The sequence below is a fragment of the Amblyomma mixtum genome, chromosome 3 (assembly GCF_055824585.1).
Source record: "Amblyomma mixtum isolate Tamu chromosome 3, ASM5582458v1, whole genome shotgun sequence".
NCBI lineage: Eukaryota > Metazoa > Arthropoda > Arachnida > Ixodida > Ixodidae > Amblyomma > Amblyomma mixtum.
In genome coordinates, this window is record NC_143014.1 from 196,700,055 (window position 1) to 196,721,711 (window position 21,657).

Here is a 21,657-nt window from a genome sequence, read left to right on the forward strand (position 1 = left end):
GACCCGTGCCCCTCCGGGTCCGCACGCAGGCGTCCGGGGAGGGGCAGCGTCGCAGCTGGAAGACTAGCAACGATATAGTCACGCAGCTTCTGCTGCCAGGCGGGTAGCGTATCGTTGTATGCTAAGGTCGGAACTTCTGAGCATGGTCTCCCATTCCTCTGCATGTATGCGCCAACCAGCCTGCCATAAAGATCCTGACAGAATGAAACGCAGTCGTAAGGGCGAAGCTATCAGGTTTTGCACTTGCTAGTACGGAACGGCTGTCGAACTGAAGTGCCCTCCCGCCTCCATTCCTTCGATATGGTGTCGGCTCCATAAAATGACACAATTTTCAACTATCGATCACCGGCGTTACCTACTGCCTCAAGAGGTGAGCACACTTCAGCTCGCTCTTTCTCACCGTTTTTCCACGAAGGCTGTATGCCGATAATCATGCAGCCTATACGCTAATTACGCTTGGCGTGAAAGCACGTTTGTAATCAGTGCCTTTACGCTGCACCCGTCAGAAGTCAAGAAACTGTTCTTGTAACAGTTTGAACATGGTCCATGACGGAAGCCAGACAGTTAAAGTAACTTGTAGTAGCGAATGAGCCGGCCAAGCTACTTCTGCCCTAACTAGTACTGGTACAGGTTTTACTGGTAGTAAAAAGAGGGACCGTTAACTAGGGATGCGTAACTAAAATCCTGTCCTGACAGGTGACAACCACAACCGACACCTCACTTGAGCACCGCCTATCCCCCTACTCCGGCAAGAACTGGCCTGCACGCCAGTCGTTATTGGACCTTTGTCAACTGGTCCAGCGCTCGGTAGTGATAAGCGGTAATATTCATGGGGGTTTTAACTACGGCCGTTACGTCATCCTTCAGATTTTTGTTTTTCGTTACGATCACTCCCCACATCGCACCATCGGCTATAGTGTTGTCGAGTCACGACGTGAATTTCTTCATTTGACCGAAACCGGCAAGAAGTCATCACATGGCGCAGCACGTGCTCGCAGACGCCAGAGGGCGCTGCAGCGCATGTGCGCACGCCAGGCCTAACGCGATGGCGCGCTCCTTTTCCAACATGGTTGTTGTCCCCGTTGTCTACCAGCGGTGAGGCCGGTGTCGTCGCCGGCGCTCACTCTTTCGTCACCGCCGCGGCGACAGCGGCGGCGTGGCTTCCGCTCGTCAGATATGTTTACGCTTCTGAGAAAGCCCGGCGAACTGGTTTCCCAGCGTGACGCGATCCGCGCGCGGGCCTGCGGCTTGGCTTATGGCTCAGATGTCGGCGCAAGCGAGCATCCGCGGCGCTGTGCCGCGGCCTGGGAAACCGCCGAGGAAGAGCGAAGTTGAGACGCGCGGCCGGAGGCTGTTCCGCATGCACGCGGAGGAGCTCGGCGACGACTGCTGCTCATGACAACACGTCGCGGTCCGTGCCACGTGCATGTGCGCAGTCACGCCAGGGGACGTCCTCTGGACGTTTTCGCGGCTCTTCAGCGTTGTACATGCCATGGGCGGTTCCGAGCGCGCGGCCTTGGGTCTATTTGGCGCTACTTGGCGCCGCCTGTGAGAGCCCTTTTCTTCTTTCTTTTTTTATATCGTCTCTCAAAAGCAGGTGACAAAATTCTTTAGGGCCCATAGTAATTTTCTTAGTTCGCGCCTGTCCAGTGCGTACCCGCAAATACCGTGCAGGCGCGAGTGACAAGGTATTGTAGCAAACTTGTATGCTAAGGTTTGTATATCCGGAACAAGATACATAGAAAAATTGGCATGGAATGGAATAAACAATGGTTTGGTTGGTCGTGACATTAGATTGTACTCTGATCGGGTTGACAAGAGCACATGACGTGGATGGAAGCAACTAATTTAATGTAATGATCAACCACACAGCAATCAATCAGCTGATTGTAAATTTTGATAAGTACGTGCAATTAATTTTTGTTTCCTTTGTCCCACAATGAACAAGAACCGTTGCTGTATCTTTTTGCTGGTACTGCGAGAGTACACACATATGCCAAAATCTGGATGCTGTGTAAATTGTGAACAGACCGAATGTTGAAATTTAGCCATTGGCACGTGCTCTCATTTGGGAGGCTATATAAAAAGGATAGTGGAAGGAAGCGGGTTAGTTAATTGAAAGACCCACTTTGGTGGTTCAGTGGCTCTGGCGTTCGGCTGCCGAGGACAAAGTCGCGGGATTGACACCCAGCGGCAGCGGCCACATTTCGATGGAGGTGAGATGCAACAACACCTGTGTTCTGTGCGATGTCAGTGCACGTTAAAGCACCCCGGGACGTCGAAATTAATGCCGCAGCTCACCATGCACTATACGGTGTCCCTCACTCATAGCCCCTGTTCACCTTCGGGCCATTAAACCCCTTTGATATAATTGTATGTATAAGATACATGTAGTTTTCTAATCGCTAGTGACTATATGCAGTCAGCATGAAGCTCCTTGAGAGCGTTCTCTGCATTCTGGGGATTTTGAAGGCGCACTAAGGACAAATTAGAGTTGTCCCGTGAATCGAAGAGGTGCCAGATTTTGAAGGTAAAGACGCTGCTATCACTGGAAAAAAAGCTTTTATACAGGCTTCTAGTAGAAAAAAAGCAATGAAATAGATTACACGGCTCGCCATTCTAGGCCGATTTCTCAACTAAACTGTGGTGTGCGTCGACACAATTTTTTTGACACGGATTCCAGAGGCTAGGCTACTACACCATTCGCTTCAGAATGATATATGATCCGTATATCGCTGTGTCTTTTTTTGTTTTCGTGTAGAAGTCACGAGTTTGAATAGAGCGGCGGGAAAATATTTTAATGAGATTTTCTCGGCAAAAAAAAAAAAGTGTCTTTCGCTGCAGAACAGACTAAAAGTACCTAGAAAGAGTCGTATATAATCGATTTTTACTGCAGACAAAAGTTGTGTGTAGTCCTCCTCAGTGTGCTTTTAAAGTGCGCCGCGCATTTCTTCGTGATGTGATGGCTGGTTCAAGATATATTATGGAGAAATACAACCCCACGATTCGAAGTAGTACACTGTATACGTAAGATGGTAGTGCAAGGTGGTAAAGTATATTATATTTAGAGTTTTGCAAAAAATTCTTACGCGACTTATAAAGTACGAAACATGCGTGGCTTACTTTCTTGGCGACATTAGTGATGTATTTCTTGACATGTAATAATATGTCCAGCGTGACGGCAAGGTGCACGCATGATTCCATTTGGCCGCTTTCCGTTGGTGCCTATATTCTTAAAGTTGCAGAGCCTTTCTTCTTGTTTGTCAGGTGAAGGCGAATTTGTTAATATTCATACTGCATAGTAATGTTAATTTCAGAGAAACATATTTAGTGGTCTTGAACCATTCTAATTCTTCATTTTTATTGACATATGGTGTTCAAGCCACTTTCTCGCTGCCAGAAAACGCGTTCATCCGACTGATATATTGCTTAGCTTGAGGCGTTATTCATAGGGAGGACACACTCCTACGGGAGTACTCCTCGCTTAGGGCAATCCTTTCGGGTGCTCCTGTAGAAACCGAAAATCAGAGTGCGTGTGACGAAGTCCCCAGCATCCTTCAGAACCAACTTGCGATGAGCTTCGCTGTCTCCGAGGTGTCGGCAGCGTCGGCTCCTTTGGAAAGGTGCAGCCTCGTGCAGTACTGTACAATCTGCAGGTGCCCCATAATAAAACTGAGCACAAGTCTGTCTAAACATCTCACTGCTTCGCCCGGGGCGCTATTAAGGCACACTTAAAAAGTACAACACCGGTCAGCGGGGTACGTCACGTCCCCAAATGCTCCATACATGCGCGTCCGCCACTAGAGCGCGCTACAGCGCAAGTTTTCCTCCACGTGACGTCAGGCACGTCAGACTCTCAGGCGAGCGACTAGTTGAGGCATTCTCGTCACAGTGAAGTGCAATGAAAGGAGCACTAGCAGCCACCGGAGCAGTGTACCCTAGCAGTTTACTCGCAGGCAAATTTCATTTCATTTATTTCGTCCTTAAAGGCCCGAGGGCATTACATAAGGAGGGGGTTACAAATTGTTTTGTGTGAACGCACTCATGATGAAAACATAGACAATAAAAGAAACACTGCAACTGCAAACACTAAAAATAAAGATAAAGAGTATCAAGTGGTTATATATAAAAAAAAAAACGAGAGAAGCCAAGAAAGCACAGAAAAATACAAGAAAAACTCAGGGAAAATACAGAAAAAAAGTAAAGGCCAACAAATGGTTCACGTGTTCTGAAAATGACTGGTGAGCTTCGCGCGAAATGATTTGCGATCGTTGCATGATACTATGTCGTTGGGCAGGGCATTCCAATGGCTTATTGCGTCAGGAAAAAAGGAACTGCTCATTGCTAAAGTACGACTCTTGATGCTGGCTATGGGGTGGCTGTGGCTGAGGCGACTGGAAGTTCGGATCGGTGGTTTCAGCAGGGGATGTTTTGATATCGGATGGTAGAAAAAGCTGTGTAGTAGGCAAAGGCGTGAGATGATGCGGCGTGATTCAAGTGTGGGGAGGGAGATAGAATGTTTGAGTGCAGTGATGCTACTTTCTTTTGAGTATTCAGAGGTGATAAAACGGGTCGCGCGGTTTTGGATGGCCTCAAGTTCGGTGCTAAGGTACGCTTGAGAGGGATGCCAGATGGATGATGCAAATTCAAGTTTGGGACGAACAAATGTTAGGTAAGCAAGTTTTTTTACTTCGGGAGATGCTGAGTTGAGGTTACGTCGGAGATAACCCAAGACACGGGAGGCATCAGAACATATTCTTTGGACATGGTTCACCCAAGATAGTGAAGATGTCAGATGTAATCCAAGATACTTATATGACGTTGTTGAGGCAATCGGGACTGAGTTAATATTGTATGAATGATGAATAACTGCGCGTTTGCGAGAGAATGACAACAGTTGGCATTTATCTAGGTTTAAAGGCATGAGCCATCGGTCGCACCATGTGGCTATTATGTCAATATCTTTTTGTAGTAGGTGACTATCGGTGGGATCACGAATGGGGCTGTATATTACGCAGTCGTCCGCGAACAGTCTTAATTTGGCGTTTGTGTTTACTGAAAGATCGTTGATGTAAATGAGGAATAGTAGTGGTGATAATCCAGCGCCCTGGGGGACACCTGATGATACATCGGTAAGGGGTGAGCGGTAACCATTGCATGAAGTGAATTGCATGCGCCCATTTAAGAAATGATCAATCCAGGTTATTAGGTTACCAGGAATGCCTAGGGAGGAGAGTTTTGCGAGCAGGTGCGAGTGAGGAACACGGTCGAATGCTTTCGAAAAATCTAAAAAAACGGCGTCTATTTGAAGGTTATTGTCCATAAAGTGTAGGATGTCATGAGTGAATTCGGCCAATTGGGTTTCACAGGAATAGTGTTTTCGAAAACCGTGTTGGTGGGGATAAAAGAAGTTAATTGAGTCTAGATGGCTCATTAAGTTAGACGATATAACATGTTCGAGTAATTTTGAAGGAATGCTGGTCAACGAAATGGGGCGATAGTTGGACGGATTTGTGCGGTCACCTTTCTTGAATATCGGGATGATTTCAGCTATCTTCCAGTCGTCGGGGACTTCGCCGGATTCCAATGATTGGGTAAAAATTAGATGCAGGATTAAGCTTGAGACTGAACTAGTATTTTTCAGGAGTTTGCTGTTTATATTGTCACAGCCAGCCGATGATGAAGTTTTGAGAGAACTGATTAAGGTTGCTATTCCTGCCGGTGTGATTGTGATTTGGGACATGGGTATTGCTGAGGTGGCTGGCAAAAAACTTGGACTGCTAGTTGCTGAGGAGAACACTGAACAGAAGTATTTATTTAGAATTTCCGCGCACTCATTGCTGTCTATGGGCTCACGGTCAGCGTCAAGAAGCTCAATTCTAGAGGATCGGAGTTTAGGGGAGAGAATACGCCAGAATTTATTAGGGTTTGTTTGAAGGATAGAATGTAAGTCGGAAGAAAAAAACTTCAGTTTAGCGGAGACCAATTTTTCATTATATTCTTTTGCGCATAGATGGTATCGTTCCCATGTTTCGGGCAGGTTATGCAAGTTAGCCTTACGGTAAAGACGCTTTTTCCGATTAAGAATTCTTTTCAAGTCTCTCTTGAACCATTCGTTGTTACAATCGGATTTTACAAGGAAGGACGGAATGTGTAGGTTTTTCAGTGTTAGCATTGTAGATTTAAAAAGTTCCCAGTTGGCACTGACCGAGCGAGCATTATAAGATTTCACAAAAGAGTTATAAAATTCTGATAGTGCGTGGTTGATGGCATTGAAATTAGCCCTTTTGTAGTCGGTTATTATCTTTTTCGTTGGGGACCGCTTTGTGATGGGCAATGATAGGCGGATGTGAATTAGCTTGTGATCGCTAATGGCTGGTAACATGGTGATGCCTTTAACGTCATCGGGGGAGGTTGTCAGAAGTAGGTCAAGAATGTTACTTCCTCTTGTGGGGCAGGTAATGACTTGGTGTAGGTTGAAGTCAAGTGTTAGATCAAGGAAGCGTTTTGATTCGTGGGAAGGTGATCTATTAAGCACTGAGAGTAAGGGCCAGCTAATGTTAGGGAAGTTGAAATCGCCGAATAAATAGATGGGAGAATTTGGAAATTTATCTTTGATGTTGTTCAAAGCAAGGCACAGCGCGTCGCAGAAGGATGAATCACTATCAGGTGGTCGATAGCAAATACCAAAAACGACTTTCTTTGCCCTGTCATTCACGGATGCCCACGTGAGTTCAAGAGTGTCGTCATTAGAGATGTGAGAAGATGAAAAGGTGTTCTTGATAGCTATGAGGACGCCTCCGCCTTTTTTGTTTTTCCTTCGTTTTTGGTCGTTTTTGGTATTTGCTATCGACCACCTGATAGTGATGACGTAAGGCCAAAACTCGCTGCGCAGAAACGTCACGTCAACAAGAGGAGCATAGTTGTGTTCCCTACCATAATTTCCCTCAGACTGCCGGCACATAGAAGGAACTTCCCAGACAAGCGTCAGGTAGAATATAAAGGTTTAATTACATGAAGAAAGTAAGACAAGAAGGTAAAGTAGGGAGACAAGGTTACAAGGTTGAAGAAAAAGCCTCTTTCCATGCCGAACAGTGTCCTGTCCCCAGGTCCCTAGTTGGGGAATTTGGTTAATCAAAAATGCGTCCAATCACTGTGAACTGGGTCACGTGTTCATTCGTAGTGGTCCGCCCACAAGGACGTCCCCCAGTTCACCCTCGCCACTTCCTCGAAGATGCTGTCCGGCCGATCCCTCGCAGCAACGATGACAAGCCGCTAAGTTCGAGCCATTCGTCAGCCGAAACACAAGTCTGACACCTGCACTTCACAGCGAGCCGCGGGGACGGAGGGCCGGCGTCGCACTTGCGCCGAAAGGCTCCAGGAAGACCGGAAGTCGTTACCGAAGCGCGAGCACGCCAGCACCCGCGCTGGCCACAAACAACACAGAACAGCCGCCGACACACCATGCCGTTGCGTTTCGTTTGGGTTTGGCACCGCTAATGGGAGTTGAGCCGCGGACCGTTCCCGCGCAGCGGATGTCCACCCCATAAACCACTTTGGGGCACACTTGTTGACGCCGCCCCCCTGTTTTTGGGGTGCCGGGGCCGCCACGCCGATGCCTCTTTGAAGTCGTGTCTCTTGACAGTTTCCAGATGTCGGGAGATCCTTTGTAGGCTGGCGTTACCCGTCTGTAACACATACAGCACCAAGGCGCCGTCCCGATGCTTCAGCGCTTTAGCGGAAGGAGTCGAGCGTAACAAGCATGAACTAACTATTATGTTAAACTCAGTCTTTTCGGTCTTTCCTTGGGATCTTCGCCGCCACGTAATAGTAATAGTGCAAATCAGTTCATCTGGATTTGCTGTATGCAAAAAGTACAACTTCGTTTTGTAAGCGCTAATATTAAGCAAGCGCACAATAATTTTACGTGTCTTGCGTACATCCTTCTTTTTGGCAGCTCTTGGTATCTAGTTTCCAGTACGAATCGACCACCGAGTTTCAACTGGAACTTGTGGGCAATCGACTTCCTGATTTGTTGACACATGTAATTAGAGAATATATTGATATTTTAATGGACGGACCCCGCTGCCCGGTTGTATCAGCTACTACATAGCTCAGCAGCCCCAAAAGTGGGCATGGCGTGCAGTTCGTGAGCCCTCTTGGGAAATGTGTGGCCTGGTTTTAGTTCAGGTGACATTAGTTTGAGTGAATAAAGCTAGCTTCACCTGCACTAGGAGAAAATTTCTCCAGGGCTGAGCAACACTAAAAGGTTTTTCAAAGAGACCACAGTGCTGCCACAGATTCGCCGAGGGGATGCAAGATCGACCCGCGACGAAGGCAAACATTTTTCTCCATGGTCTGAGCCATTCGCTACTGACAGCCGAGCCGAATTCAGCCGGCCGCCTGTTGTAGTTGGGCCTCCCTGCCGCCTGTTGTTGTTATGTCTACCGGCACATGCGCCGGTCCTTCTCGACTTCTCCCTTGTTCCCTCTCTTTGGTTATTTATTCTCAAGGCAACAAAAAACGTTGCTCTTTTGTCTGGCAACGCTGTCTCATGTCGTCACTGCCAGCGCTGTGGCTTACGGCCACGAACAGTGTGAACGAGAGCAGACCTGAAGCAAGGACATCGTGCGCACGCCGAGAGCAGCAGCGGCAGCAGTACGAGCCCGGCGCCAGCGATGATCCTCAGGTCACGGGACTTTGACTGCGAGAAAGATAAGGGGCAAGCTCACATTGTGAAAGTGAAAGCGTACTTTGAGCAAAATGACAGCACAGAAGACGCACAGAAAACGGCCTTGCTCATAGCCTCTCCTGGCACAAGGACAGTGGCGGTCCTGTGCGGAAGAGTATCGCCGTTAAAGCGCAGTTCACTGAGCTACGAGGACGCAGTGAATACATTAAACAGCTACTGAAATCCAACGACCAATGAAATCGCAGAAAGCTTCAAGTTCTTCCATCGCTGTCAGAAGGAAAAGGAGCATCCGCTTCGCATTCGGGAGATGCGCGGTTCGATCCTAAGTGCCGCAAGCTACCCACCGGTGATACAATGGGTACAAGCTTACCCCTGGCCAGGTGCTCAGCTTACCCGGGGTAAAATTCTTGGGAAATGGGTCTTTGACCTCACCTTGTGTAGGCGAACATACCTTGTGCTATGGCGCTCTTTGATCAGAGCTGGCCACGCAGTATCTTCTTCTTCTTCACCTCTTTATAATGGCACATACCCACGTGGGGGGATAGGCCCACGCAGTATAAAAATTCTTCTTCGTCGTCATCCTCATCAGAAGGAAGAGAAGTCCGTGCAGGCATTTTTTTTTTAGCTATACGAAAAATAGCGCAGAACTGCAATTTCTCATCTAGGCTGGACAGAAGGATTAGAAATCGTATCGCGTGTGGCGTGAGGTCGAAAAACTTGCAACAGCAACGGCTGACGAAGAAACACCACAAGTTAAAAGAATCAGAGGCTCTTTCATTAGCTGCAGGAAGTGCGGAGCTTGGCGCACGAGGGAAACGGAAACCGAGACTGAAGAAGTCGCACAGTTTGTCCTAGTCATCGACCACTGGGACCCGTGTGCGATCTCCCGGAAAGGATTTCCAGGTGATCACAGCAGTGGACGAGGTGCTCTCCCGTGTCTGCAGGTAAGTCGTCCAGCGCCAGCCTTCGGAGTCTCGCGTTGGAAGCCCGGAAATGGGCCAGTGTTATAAAAGGCGGCTGGAGTTTTTTTTGAGGAGCTCTTGATGCTGCGGGGTCATCGAGTAGGGGTCCTCCAAAAATTCAGGGGGCGCTTTGTTGACCTAAAGTGCGGTGAGGCGAAAGCCTTAAGCGCGGTGTTGCTGCTTGTGTCACTGAGGTGTGGTTAAGATGTCAAGCTTCGCCTCTAAGAGCGGAACGCGACAGCGTCTTTCAATGCTGCCAAGGAGTCCACAGAACGCCATCGCCCGTCCGGCTCTACGCCTTGCTCGTCGGTAAATTGGTTTTTGAGGAAAGTAAATGTATATGTCTCGCATATCTCGGTGGACACCTGAACCTCGCCGTAAGGGAAGGGAGGAAGATGGGAGTGAACGAAGACACCAAATTCACTAGACGCGCCTTCGTTCATTTAAAACCATCGAGCTGGCATAACCATGTAGAATAAATACCATGAAAGGAAAAAAAAAAAGAGCTTGCATGGCGGAGTGGTTAGCGTGCTCGTCTCGCACTCCAGAGAGCCTGGTTCGATTCCCGAACTCGACCAAATTCCTACTCGGTTTTATTTATTCATTTATTTTGCTTCGAGCATCACTATAGCGTCCCTTTAATTGGTTGCATGGTTACTAGCGAAAGTACAATTGGCCCCGTTTGAAAATCGCGCACTGTGACGTCACGACCATTTCGGCCAATTGAGAAGCGCGACATTTCTGTCGACAACTCCTGCTTACAACGATGAGGCATTAAAGGCTTCCGCCTTAATATAGGCACATGGCAGACTGCTAAGGTTATTGAATGAGGCCATCCAGGGTACCCTTATAGCTATGAAGAAAGTGGCGAGGTCGAAATTTTGGTGGCCGTATATTGACGCGAACATTCATCGTCAGCATTCATCGTGTTGCCTCAGAATGACAAAACTGTGTCCCCTGTAAGGGAGCCAGTTAGCTGGCCCACTAGTGGGGAAAACGGTCGCGACTGCACATAGACTTTGTCGGACCCGTAAACGACGAAATGTTGTTATTCGTTGTGGATGCGTACACCAAATTGGTTGAGGCCATTCCGTTCTCCCACGCCAGGTCTAGCAGCACAGCAGAGGCCTTGCGTACTTTGTTCAGCCAGTTCGGTCTGTCTAGCACCGTTGTTTCAGATAACGGCACGCCATTCGCAGGTTCAGAATTTTTCCGATTCGTGCACCAAAACGGCATTGTGCATATTCGAACGCCGCCCTACCCTGTAAGCAAAGAACTCGCAGAACTCCCAGTCTGAACAATAAAGGACGGCTTAAAGAAGATACCTGGCGTGGATCTCGCAACTGCGCTCGCTAGAATTTTGACCGCAACAGTGCCTGCTGTCGCTTTCAGGAGTGCTTTATCGGCTATACATGAAGCTTAACACGTCTTTTCTTCCCAGGAAGTAGCCAGCACAGAGCGATCTGCCGACGACGCCGGTTTGAGTTTCACCCCTGGGGACGCCTTTTTCTTTCGAAATATACAGTGTGGCTGACAAATGGAACCTGGCAAGGTGACGTCCACTCCAAGGCTGCAGGTTGCTGCCGAAGCGGACGACCAGATGGTTCGCCGTCATGCCGGATCCCCAGTGGCTGAGCCATTGGAGCATTCGTCTGGACAGAGCAACGGCATGCTTAGGGCGAGGGTTCCTGCAGATAGCAAAAGCTCACGGCCTGTGCTGCGCCGGTCCACACGCCCGAAGAAGCCAGTGAACCGTTACGGCTATTAGGGGAAAGGGGATGGGACTGAGAGCCAAGCCAAAAGCGACCTGCCGCCTGTTGTCTCCCGGCCGCCTCTTGTTACCGGCGCATGCGCCGGTCCTTCTCGTCGTGATCCCTCCCTTTGGATATACTATATCCTCAAGCCGATAATAAATACGGCTCCTTTGCCTGACGATGTTGTCTCATGTGGTCACTGCCAGTGGTGTGGCCTGCAGCCACGAACTCGAAACAGCCACCTTTAGTTAAGTGTTCGTTCCATGAATTTGCAGGTGTTCATGTTTTCATTTGGCATATATTACATATATTTTGCACATAGGTACTTCTGGAATGGTCTGTCTCGGATAATATAATATGCTGGTTCTTTTATGCAATGGCATAAAAGCCTCGCTGGAGCAAAAACCAGGTATCAGCTATAGGCGTCTCATGTCACACTGTGTCGGGATGTGAAATAATAGAATTGATCGCGAGCGGGCTCCGTGCCCGCGGCGGCGCTAACAGATCAGCTTCGCTGGCCGCTGCATCAGGCCAATACGCCATCGCCGCAGCCTACCATCCTGCGTGTTTAACTTCCAATGTCTGGCGCTGTGCTTTGAACGTCGTTTTCCTCTTCAATTTACATCCTCAACGCAGAGTGCAAAAAAATGCGCAATGTCTTCATCAACTTCCATACGTGCCTCCCGCGCTCTGCTTGGGACATCGTCGTCTTCAACTTTCATCCGCTTCCAAACGTAATGTGCACAGAAGGTCTGGCATGCATGGAGCGGTACGGAACGGCGTGGGAGACTTGAACGTGCACCGCAACAGGGTCGCAGGAATTAACGCTCGAGGCGCTAAGTGCGTACTATCGCATTCTGACGTATCAATTACATTGATCGTCCCCATAATTTTCTTTTCATTTTGCGACTGCAGTTTTAACCGGCAGCCTTCGTCGTGCCGCGTACTGTGTGGCGAGAGAGGAGCACTTAATCTGCGGCCAGTGCTTACGCTAAGCCTTCTATCTCGTCGCTGGTTCGTTGCGGGTGTTCAGCCGTGCAGTTGACATTTCGACGTGACCTCCTTATTTGGTGGTTGCGCGAAGGATGAATGTGGAAGACGAATTCGCTCCTTCTGGAAATGAGGAAAACATATCAGTCAGCAGCATTCCTTACACGGTCGAAACACACAGAAGGGTCTGAAACGCCCTTGAGGAGCTGTTTGAGCACTCCGTATCAAAACTTCTGGTGGAAGTCCCGCGTCTTCGCGCGGGCAACATATGTTTGATCACTCTGCTGACTGGTGGTTGGTCAGGCTCGCTTTCTCAAGTCATAGCCGCTCAAACCTGCGTAGCTGGGCGTACGTCTTTTATAACAGCATAAGACAAGAAGTCACGTGTGATCAGCTAGCAAATGGACAGCAAAAAAAAAAATGGCTGAGGCTTAACTTGGTTAAGCCTGGAGAATGCGAAGCATCATCGTGTCGCGTAATTTGGAGGCGCACAACCACAGCGACGGCGCGAGGTGGGCCCCCGTTTCTCCACTGTAGTGACGTCACCGTGTCACGTGGTGTGACGTCATGTATCACGTGATTTGGAGGCGCACAACCACAGCGACGGCGCGAGGTGGGCCCCCGTTTCTCCACTGTCGTGACATCATCGTGTCACGTGGTGTGACGTCATGTATCACGTGATTTGGAGGCGCACAACCACAGCGACGGCGCGAGCTGGGCCCCCGTTTCTCCACTGCCGTGACGTCATCGTGTCACGTGGTGTGGCATCATCGTGTCACGTGATTTGGAGGAGCACAACCACAGCGACGGCGCGAGGTGGGCCCCCGTTTCTCCACTGTCGTGACGTCATCGTGTCACGTGGTGTGACGTCATGTATCACGTGATTTGGAGGCGCACAACCACAGCGACGGCGCGAGGTGGGCCCCCGTTTCTCTACTGTCGTGACGTCATCGTGTCACGTGGTGTGACGTCATGTATCACGTGATTTGGAGGCGCATAACCACGGTGAAGGGCTGAAGTGGTAGCTAAAGTAGCATGCTTCGCATAAAAACAAAAGCAAAACTCCATCAAAGCATGCTTGCCTGCTCTCCGCGACAGCACCGACAACACCGAGCCAGAGTAGTTGACGAAAGATGGAATTAATGAATAAGATGGCGCTGGGACCAAATCCCAGTTAAGGAAAAGGAGAAATTGGAAAATTACAACAGTGAATGAGGAGTCTTAAAATAGGGCTGGTACGAAAGCCTATATAGCTAAGGGAGTGGCAACATAGGCGCAGGGAATTTACAATAGACAGTCAACGCCTGCCTCGCGTGAAAATTTCCTGAGAGGCAGCAGCGTGATTCGGGCCGCGTCGTTACTCGATGCAGTCCATTTACGATGTGAGGCAACCTGTCCTGGAAGTGGATTTTTTTTTTTTTGCCATTGAAGTGAACAGCGCAACCTCAGACAAACACAGTAGGACGAAGAATGAGACGAACACAGCTTTCTGTTCGTCGCTCTGCTGCGTGTGTCTCAGATTTCTCTGTTCACTTCATGATGCTTTGTATATCCAACTAGCCCACCAAAACGTCTTAACAAAGATTTTTTGTCTCGTCGTGTAAGCCAGGCAGTCCCACAACGTGGATGCTCCACAGTTGAGCAGGCGTCCTTTTACACTTCGCAGACGTGGCTTGCCGCAGAGTCGTCGGCGTCTTCCTGAGGATCGTATTGCTTCAATGCAACACGGATGCAACTGAAATCGTATAAAGGCAAATAAAGGATGGCCGCTTGCGAAGCGCTGTCTTTCACCTGTTGCTTCTCAAATGACGCGTTCCGCCGCCAGCAACGGCGTCGTTTTCTCGGTGCGTTAATTCAGCCGCACATGCCCCAAATAAAAAAAAAACAAATACGATGTTCGATTTGCGTAGTTGGGCCAAATGCGAACTGGGTGCGCTAGCAGCTCGGTTTTGACTTCGGTTCCGACCGGTGTTCAGATCCAGTGTTCATGGGTGGCAGTTGTTCGGATAGCGATAATGGGTTAATGTCCACATATGAGGAATTGGTCATTCTCTACATTCACAGATCCCTGGGAGTCCTCACACTCCTCTGACGCAGTGGTGCTGCTGTCAAGCGACGCGCCATTGCCCTTCTATGGCAGGCGCTGCCATGGGGGGGTTCTTGTGTTGCGATCCAGATTGTTCTTTCCAAGCAGCCTCTCACGATTAATTGACAACTTGCCTAATTATGGGAAAGCTGACTTACAGGAAGATGTTTTCCAACCAAAAACCCTCGTTCACAGACATGTTTTCACTTCCTGCCCTGCTGCCTGAAGGGGTTAGCGCGAGGAGAGATGAGTCAGTAGCCCTGCACTGTGTCCTTCTTCGAAAAGGTGTGTGGGGCTGCCCCCAAATCTGCGTGAACCTGAAGCCCCGCCGAACATTTCCAGCTTTCGAGGTAGAGTGTAAAGGAAAGTTGTGAAAAGGTTACAATGATGCATTCCCTTGACGAGTACCTGTCACGACCCGCTCCTCTCGTTCCCGCCTCGGCTCTATTGTGCAGAAGAGAAATGCGTGACAATGCAATACAAGGCATGACAATACAATACAAAAATACTTAAAAACAAAAAAAAAATAAAAAATATATAGGAAAGGGAAAAAAAACACTAAATACGTGGCAATGCATGTGACATGAAAAAAAGAAGAAAGAAATGCTTGCTATGCTTTCTGACGCCCGTTCTGTCAGTTTCTGCCATCAACATGTCTTTGATAATTATTTGGTACTCTAGGGGTGTAAGCATGATAGCCGCGGCTTACTGTTTCGTTGATGCCGCTTGAGAATGTGTTAAATTTGTGAATCAGGTATGATTCACAGCTCTCGCGCTCATAATGCGTTTTGAACCCCGATATATATATATATATATATATATATATATATATATATATATATATGGGTGGCGCTGATGGACACTCTCAAGGTTAGGTTACTTGTAAACATAAATACCCCTGAAAGCAGAAGATTTAACAACCGTCGCCGTAGCTCAGAGGTAGAGCACCGGACGCGTAATTCGGAGGTCGTGGGTTCGGATCCCACCAGCGGCATGTGGTTGTTTTTTCTTCTGCTTTTCTAATCAATTAGCTTTAAGCGATAACATATTCAGTAATATTCTAAATTGATCAACACCACAGAATAAATACATTAATTAAAAAAATATCCCCTGTGCCCCTTGGTTTCTGTGGCTGTTGGCTTCTTTCATATTTATAACGAGCCCCTCATTCGCCTTCCCTTGTTTGCTTAATTGCTTAGCGAGGGCCTCGGTTCCGGCAGCCTTGACGCCATAGGAAGCATAAGAGGGTTCTCACGCAGCTTCCACCCTCTCCGTTCGATGACGTTCTACGTCACACCTGCGGTAACTCAGGACGTTCTACGTCCGCCGCTTATGAACGTGGGTGGCGCTGATGAACACTCTCAAGGTTAGGTTACTTGTAAACATAAATACCCCTGAAAGCAGAAGATTTAACAACCGTCGCCGTAGCTCAGAGGTAGAGCACCGGACGCGTAATTCGGAGGTCGTGGGTTCGGATCCCACCAGCGGCATGTGGTTGTTTTTTCTTCTGCTTTTCTAATCAATTAGCTTTAAGCGATAACATATTCAGTAATATTCTAAATTGATCAACACCACAGAATAAATACATTAATTAAAAAAAATCCCCTGTGCCCCTTGGTTTCTGTGGCTGTTGGCTTCTTTCATATTTATAACGAGCCCCTCATTCGCCTTCCCTTGTTTGCTTAATTGCTTAGCGAGGGCCTCGGTTCCGGCAGCCTTGACGCCATAGGAAGCATAAGAGGGTTCTCACGCAGCTTCCGCCCTCTCCGTTCGATGACGTTCTACGTCACACCTGCGGTAACTCAGGACGTTCTACGTCCGCCGCTTATGAACGTGGGTGGCGCTGATGAACACTCTCAAGGTTAGGTTACTTGTAAACATAAATACCCCTGAAAGCAGAAGATTTAACAACCGTCGCCGTAGCTCAGAGGTAGAGCACTGGACGCGTAATTCGGAGGTCGTGGGTTCGGATCCCACCAGCGGCATGTGGTTGTTTTTTCTTCTGCTTTTCTAATCAATTAGCTTTAAGCGATAACATATTCAGTAATATTCTAAATTGATCAACACCACAGAATAAATACATTAATTAAAAAAAAATCCCCTGTGCCCCTTGGTTTCTGTGGCTGTTGGCTTCTTTCATATATATATATATATATATATATATACATATATATATATATATATATATATATACATATATATATATATATATATATATATATATATATATATATATATATATATATATATATATATATATATATATATATATATACATGGGCAGGTTGCCCTCTAAAACGAACTTTGTGTTTGCATGGTGAGGGGGTGAAGGGTGGAAGCAGTCACGATGACTTGCACGCAACGTCGACGCTAAGTACGGCGGCACTGGCTCTCTACCCGGCGGCGTTCAACACCTGTGGATGTATAGGCGGTGCATGCCGTGATCTCAGCGGTTGTTCGTCGAATCCTATAGGCAGAAGATGGCGCAATATTCTGTCATCTTCTAACATTGCAAGAGCTGAGCTACCGTAGTGATGGCCTAGTGGCTTCAGCATCCGCCTCACATAACGGAGGTGCAGGGTTCGGTCCCCAGTGCCGCCGGGTACCTACCGGTCATAAAATGGGCATAAGCTTTCTCCTGGCCTTGTGCTCGGCTTATTTAGGTAAAAATGCTTGGTAAATGGGTATTTGACCCCACCTTGAGTAGACGGAAACACCTTGTGTCATGGCGCTTTTTGGTGCTCCAGCCCTTCCACATTTTCTAAAGGAAAATATTCATTTACTATTTCAATGGTAATAATCTATGCCCTATTTCTAGCCGGATATAACGTCACCTTACGGTTTGTGCAGAATTTGTGGAACAAATGTGCATTGTCGGAGCAGTATTGGTGCATGGCACATAGCTTCGATCGGTTAGACTTCATTGCCGTGCCGTTTCCCGGAAGCGACTGTCGAGACAGGCGGGAGGTAACCGCTTTTATTATAGGAATGCCAGTTTGCTTGTTTCTTTTCGTGGCGCTCCTGCTCGCTGCAAATGCCAAAAGGCGTCTATGAAAAGCAAGGTATGCACAACGTTTCTACCGACAGCGCATTTGTAATAAAAAAATAGTACGAAGATCGAACTGTTTGCTTTTCATTCATAGTTTTGCTCTGATTTCAGCAGAAACAAGGAGAAAAATTGACTCGGCCATCATGTGAGAGGACCGCAGGTCTTTTATACCAAGTTGTGGGAGAAGTAGAGAATTACGCAATTTAGAGAGAGAAATGGGAGGCTTACATACGTAAGGGGGCAGGAAATAAGTTTTGGCGATCAGTGGGAAAGGGCAGCCGGGGTCCTAGCGCAGCACGAAACTGTAGCGAGGCCACAGGAGAGGCCTTCTTGCAGTACACCTATACTCTGCCAGTATAATGGCAGTAACTCCTGACTGTCGCAGTTGTAACCAAAGCATTACGAGAGAACAATAGCCGCCGCGGTTGCTCAGCGGTTATGGCGCTCGGCTACTGACCCGAAAGATGCGGGTTCGATCCCGGCCGCGGCGGTCGAATTTCGATGGAGGCGAAATTCTAGAGGCCCGTGTAGTGTGCGATGTCGGTGCACGTTAAAGAACCCCAGGTGGTCGAAATTTCCGGAGCCCTTCACTACGGCGTCCCTCATAGCCTGAGTAGCTTTGTGACGCTAAACCCCTATAAACTAAAATAAATACGATAGAACATCATCACATTCTTGTTCACGATGTGCTATACAAACTGCATGAACTACGAAATACTGCTGCAGTCTGGAGCACAATGCCGTCGTGACTTGTGTGCCCCTTTCCCCGTCCCGGCTTTTCCTTAATATTATTCCTCCAGAATATATCGAGCGTGCTTATCATGATCAAGCCCTGAACAGGCAGCGCGCGTTCCATGTTTCGAGTAACTCGCTCTCGGTACTTCTTTAACCCCAGATACATAGACGCTATATGAATAGCGCTGCTAACGAAATGCATAATTTCCCGCTTTACAAAAAGACTGCCATTCTCCCCAAGAAAAAGAACATGCGTGGAATACTTCCTTGTATTACACGACACATTTGGTGACTATAGAATAATGGAAGAAAGCCCAGCTTTCACGTTCGTAGGTGTACCTTATCGCGCATTTCTGATGCTTGTACGAATGACTGGAATGGGACAGAAAAGGGAAGGCATCAGTATTTAGGCTGGACGAAACGGCTCCTGCGTTTGCGCACTAGCATTGCTTCTACAGAGGGTTGCAGTAATGGCGTAGCGCATCGTCCGTGTCTGCAGACAAGAAGACGCGCGCATTGCTGTTAATACATTGCATTTAAAATCGGAGACGTTGTCAATTATTTATTCTCGTGTAATAACAGGCCTTGAACAGCGTATACTTCAGGTGAGCACCAATAAAGCGGCATTTCAGAGCACAGAATAATCACGGTCAACAAAAGCGCTCGCAACTGGCGTGCGCGGCACACGTGACCTTTCCTATCGGCCCCTGATGCCTTCTACGGTATCATTCACTCTCCTTGAGGCTTAACAGCCCTTGGGAAAAGTAAAGGAGACACTTATCTCAAGGAAACATTCTTCTGAAAACAGGCGAAAGAGGCGAGGAAAAAAACTGGCAAAAATATGGAAAGAAACTCTGCATTTACCCATTCATTCTCAGTTCGGAGTCGGGACCTTTTTCTTGCCATCCAAATGGCCTGAGCCAAAATTTTGATATCCCAAGACCGCGCTGCATGAAGCAATGTACAAGTCCAGATTTCAGGATATGACTTTTAATTGTGAAGCAGCTGGGGAATATTGTAAGTCACTGTTATTAACACATCGATGGGACTGGTCTAATCTTCCGATGCGTGGTAAAATCAAGTTTGTCCTGCGCGCGCACCGAGTAGGCTGCCATATAAATCCAATGGGGTGCGGTTTTTGTCAGTAAATAGCAGTAAACTACAAGCGTTCCGGGGAGGGATTCGCGGATACACTATTGATTGGTAAGGTGCCATCTTACGATGTGCGAAAAAAGTGCTGTTATAAACAACTTCCTGTTAAAAAATGCTCTTGTCTAGAATTTCTCAGTACGGCTGGAGAAAGAGCTAGGCCTTGTTGTTCTAATCGAATAGACTGTTTCGGGCCTGAATATATCCACTGAGCGCTTTTTTTTCTTTTGCTTATCTCTGGTTTGATTACGAACGCTTCATTGTCTGTTGCCTACCCACCCCCCTGTCGGCCGCTTCGTTTGTCTCGCCCGGAATCTATGAATCTATTTCGCAGCAATTATACAGTGAGCAGCGTCTGTCGTTGCGTCGCGTGAATCAAGAAATAAGATATGGGCTCCCGGGCAATGGAAAGGTTCTGTCATCGTGAAATGAAACCCGAACAAGACATTTGAAACGGGAACAAACAAAATGAGAAGGTTGCTAGGTTAATTCCCTGTCAGATTAGCGTGACAGAGGATTAACCACGGATTAATCGCGACGTCATTAAAATCGGTCGAGGCCTTTGACTGCAGGACCTCCTTTGAGGGGCGTTGATTCTTGCTAAGCACGTATTACTGGGCGAGTAGGTTCGACATTATTACTAACAGGAGACAAAAAAATAAACGGCAGGCGGAGGAGACACGAGACACGCACAATTTTTTTTTTGAACCTTTTAGTAATAATCTTGGTTCTTGACTTGCATCCAACTATAACGAACTTTATTTCACTTCGATGACGCGAAAACTGCTGCGTGAAAATGTTAATGGATCCTGCCTTCCTTCCTTCATCAACGGGACGATATTTTGTTGTGTTCTTTTTTTCTTATCGCAGATATCCTGCTCACGTTTCATTTGACGCTGATAGTGCAATAGGAAACAAACATGCAAACGAAGGAAAGCCGTATATTTCACCGCATTATTTGTTTGCTATAGTCAGGCAGCAAGAACTCGCGGCGCTGATTTACGCTATCAGACCCAGTAAATTGGTCCCCGCCTTATCTCCCGAGCGCCCAATCGCTCGTAGCTGTTAGGTCCGCCGCTGCTGTACGGGCGACGCATCGTTACGAGTGGGCCATGTAGTCGTTGACCGAGCCCGTTGCTCAGCCGCTGCGCAAAGGGCCCGCTCCAAAGCGGCAACAGATGGCCCGTGGCAGCCGATGCGTTTGGCGTCGCAGGCCATCGATGCGGACCGAACAAGAGCAACCGCTGGTTTTCCCCGCTTGAGGGGGGGGGCATCGACGTCGACGCAGGGCTGCGCACGCTGGGCGCGCGCCCACCGGCCAAGTGGCCTCTTGACGCCGCGCTGGATGATCCACTCACCCCCCGCCGTTCTGCAGCAGCTCCCGAGCAATGAGAGCTGAACTGCGCGGGGCGCGCCCTGGGCTTTTGACGCTGTTGTTTAAACACTGGGGTCCTGAGCCGTCCCGCGAGACACCCATCGCGCGCGTGTGTGTGGGAAAGGTCACCGGCGAGCCGCTCTGCCTGTTCAAAGTATTATGTGCGCTATCCGCGTCGCGGGTGTCGCGAACTTTCCCCTTTGCATGCTACGATAATTACGCGAACCCATGGGCAGGGCGTTGTATTTCTTTGGGACGTCGACAGTTACTTATTTCTATAGGTTTCTGTATTGCAAAGGTGGGGATAGCTTCGCGTCAAAGATGTGGCCATATCTAAAATAACAGCACGAAGGACGACGCACCTAGAAAAATAAAAGCACAACACAGGCGCTGTCTCGAAAATGAAACTTTATTAGGCAACAAACGAAGAATGTGCTCTAATTAAAAACATGCTCAATCACTACGGCGTGGTGGAAAGATTAGCTATAGTCACTGGGCCATCGCTGTGGCGTGTTGTTGATCCTGTTGGCATAGTTCCTTAGTTCCTATCGCATGCATGTCACACGTATGCGTATATTTGACAACTAATAAATAAAAGACAGCACGCTGCGTGATCGTAAAGGTCTTCATAGCGCGTTGTATCACAAAGAAAAATGGCAGCCGAACCCGCAAGCTATATCAATGCAGCGACAGCCTCCCGGATGCGAAATGCTTGCGACTCATCTGAGCTTGAACGTATATATACGAACGGAGGTCACCACTATATATGTCATAAAAGTTTAAAACTTTGCTAGGCTGTCGCGTACATTACGCTGCGCAACTGCTGGTCTGCCTTGCGAACGGCGACGACACACCGCCAGTTAAG

The 21,657-nt window shown here is 48.1% G+C and overlaps 1 long non-coding RNA gene across 1 annotated transcript; it reads left to right on the forward strand.

The window, feature by feature from the left end:
* Positions 1–8,588: 8,588 nt before the first annotated feature.
* LOC149353201 (uncharacterized) lies at positions 8,589–11,586 on the forward strand. Its single transcript, XR_016289574.1, has 2 exons — positions 8,589–9,636; positions 11,180–11,586. It is a non-coding gene; the product is annotated as an uncharacterized LOC149353201 (long non-coding RNA).
* The last annotated feature ends 10,071 nt before the right edge of the window (positions 11,587–21,657 follow it).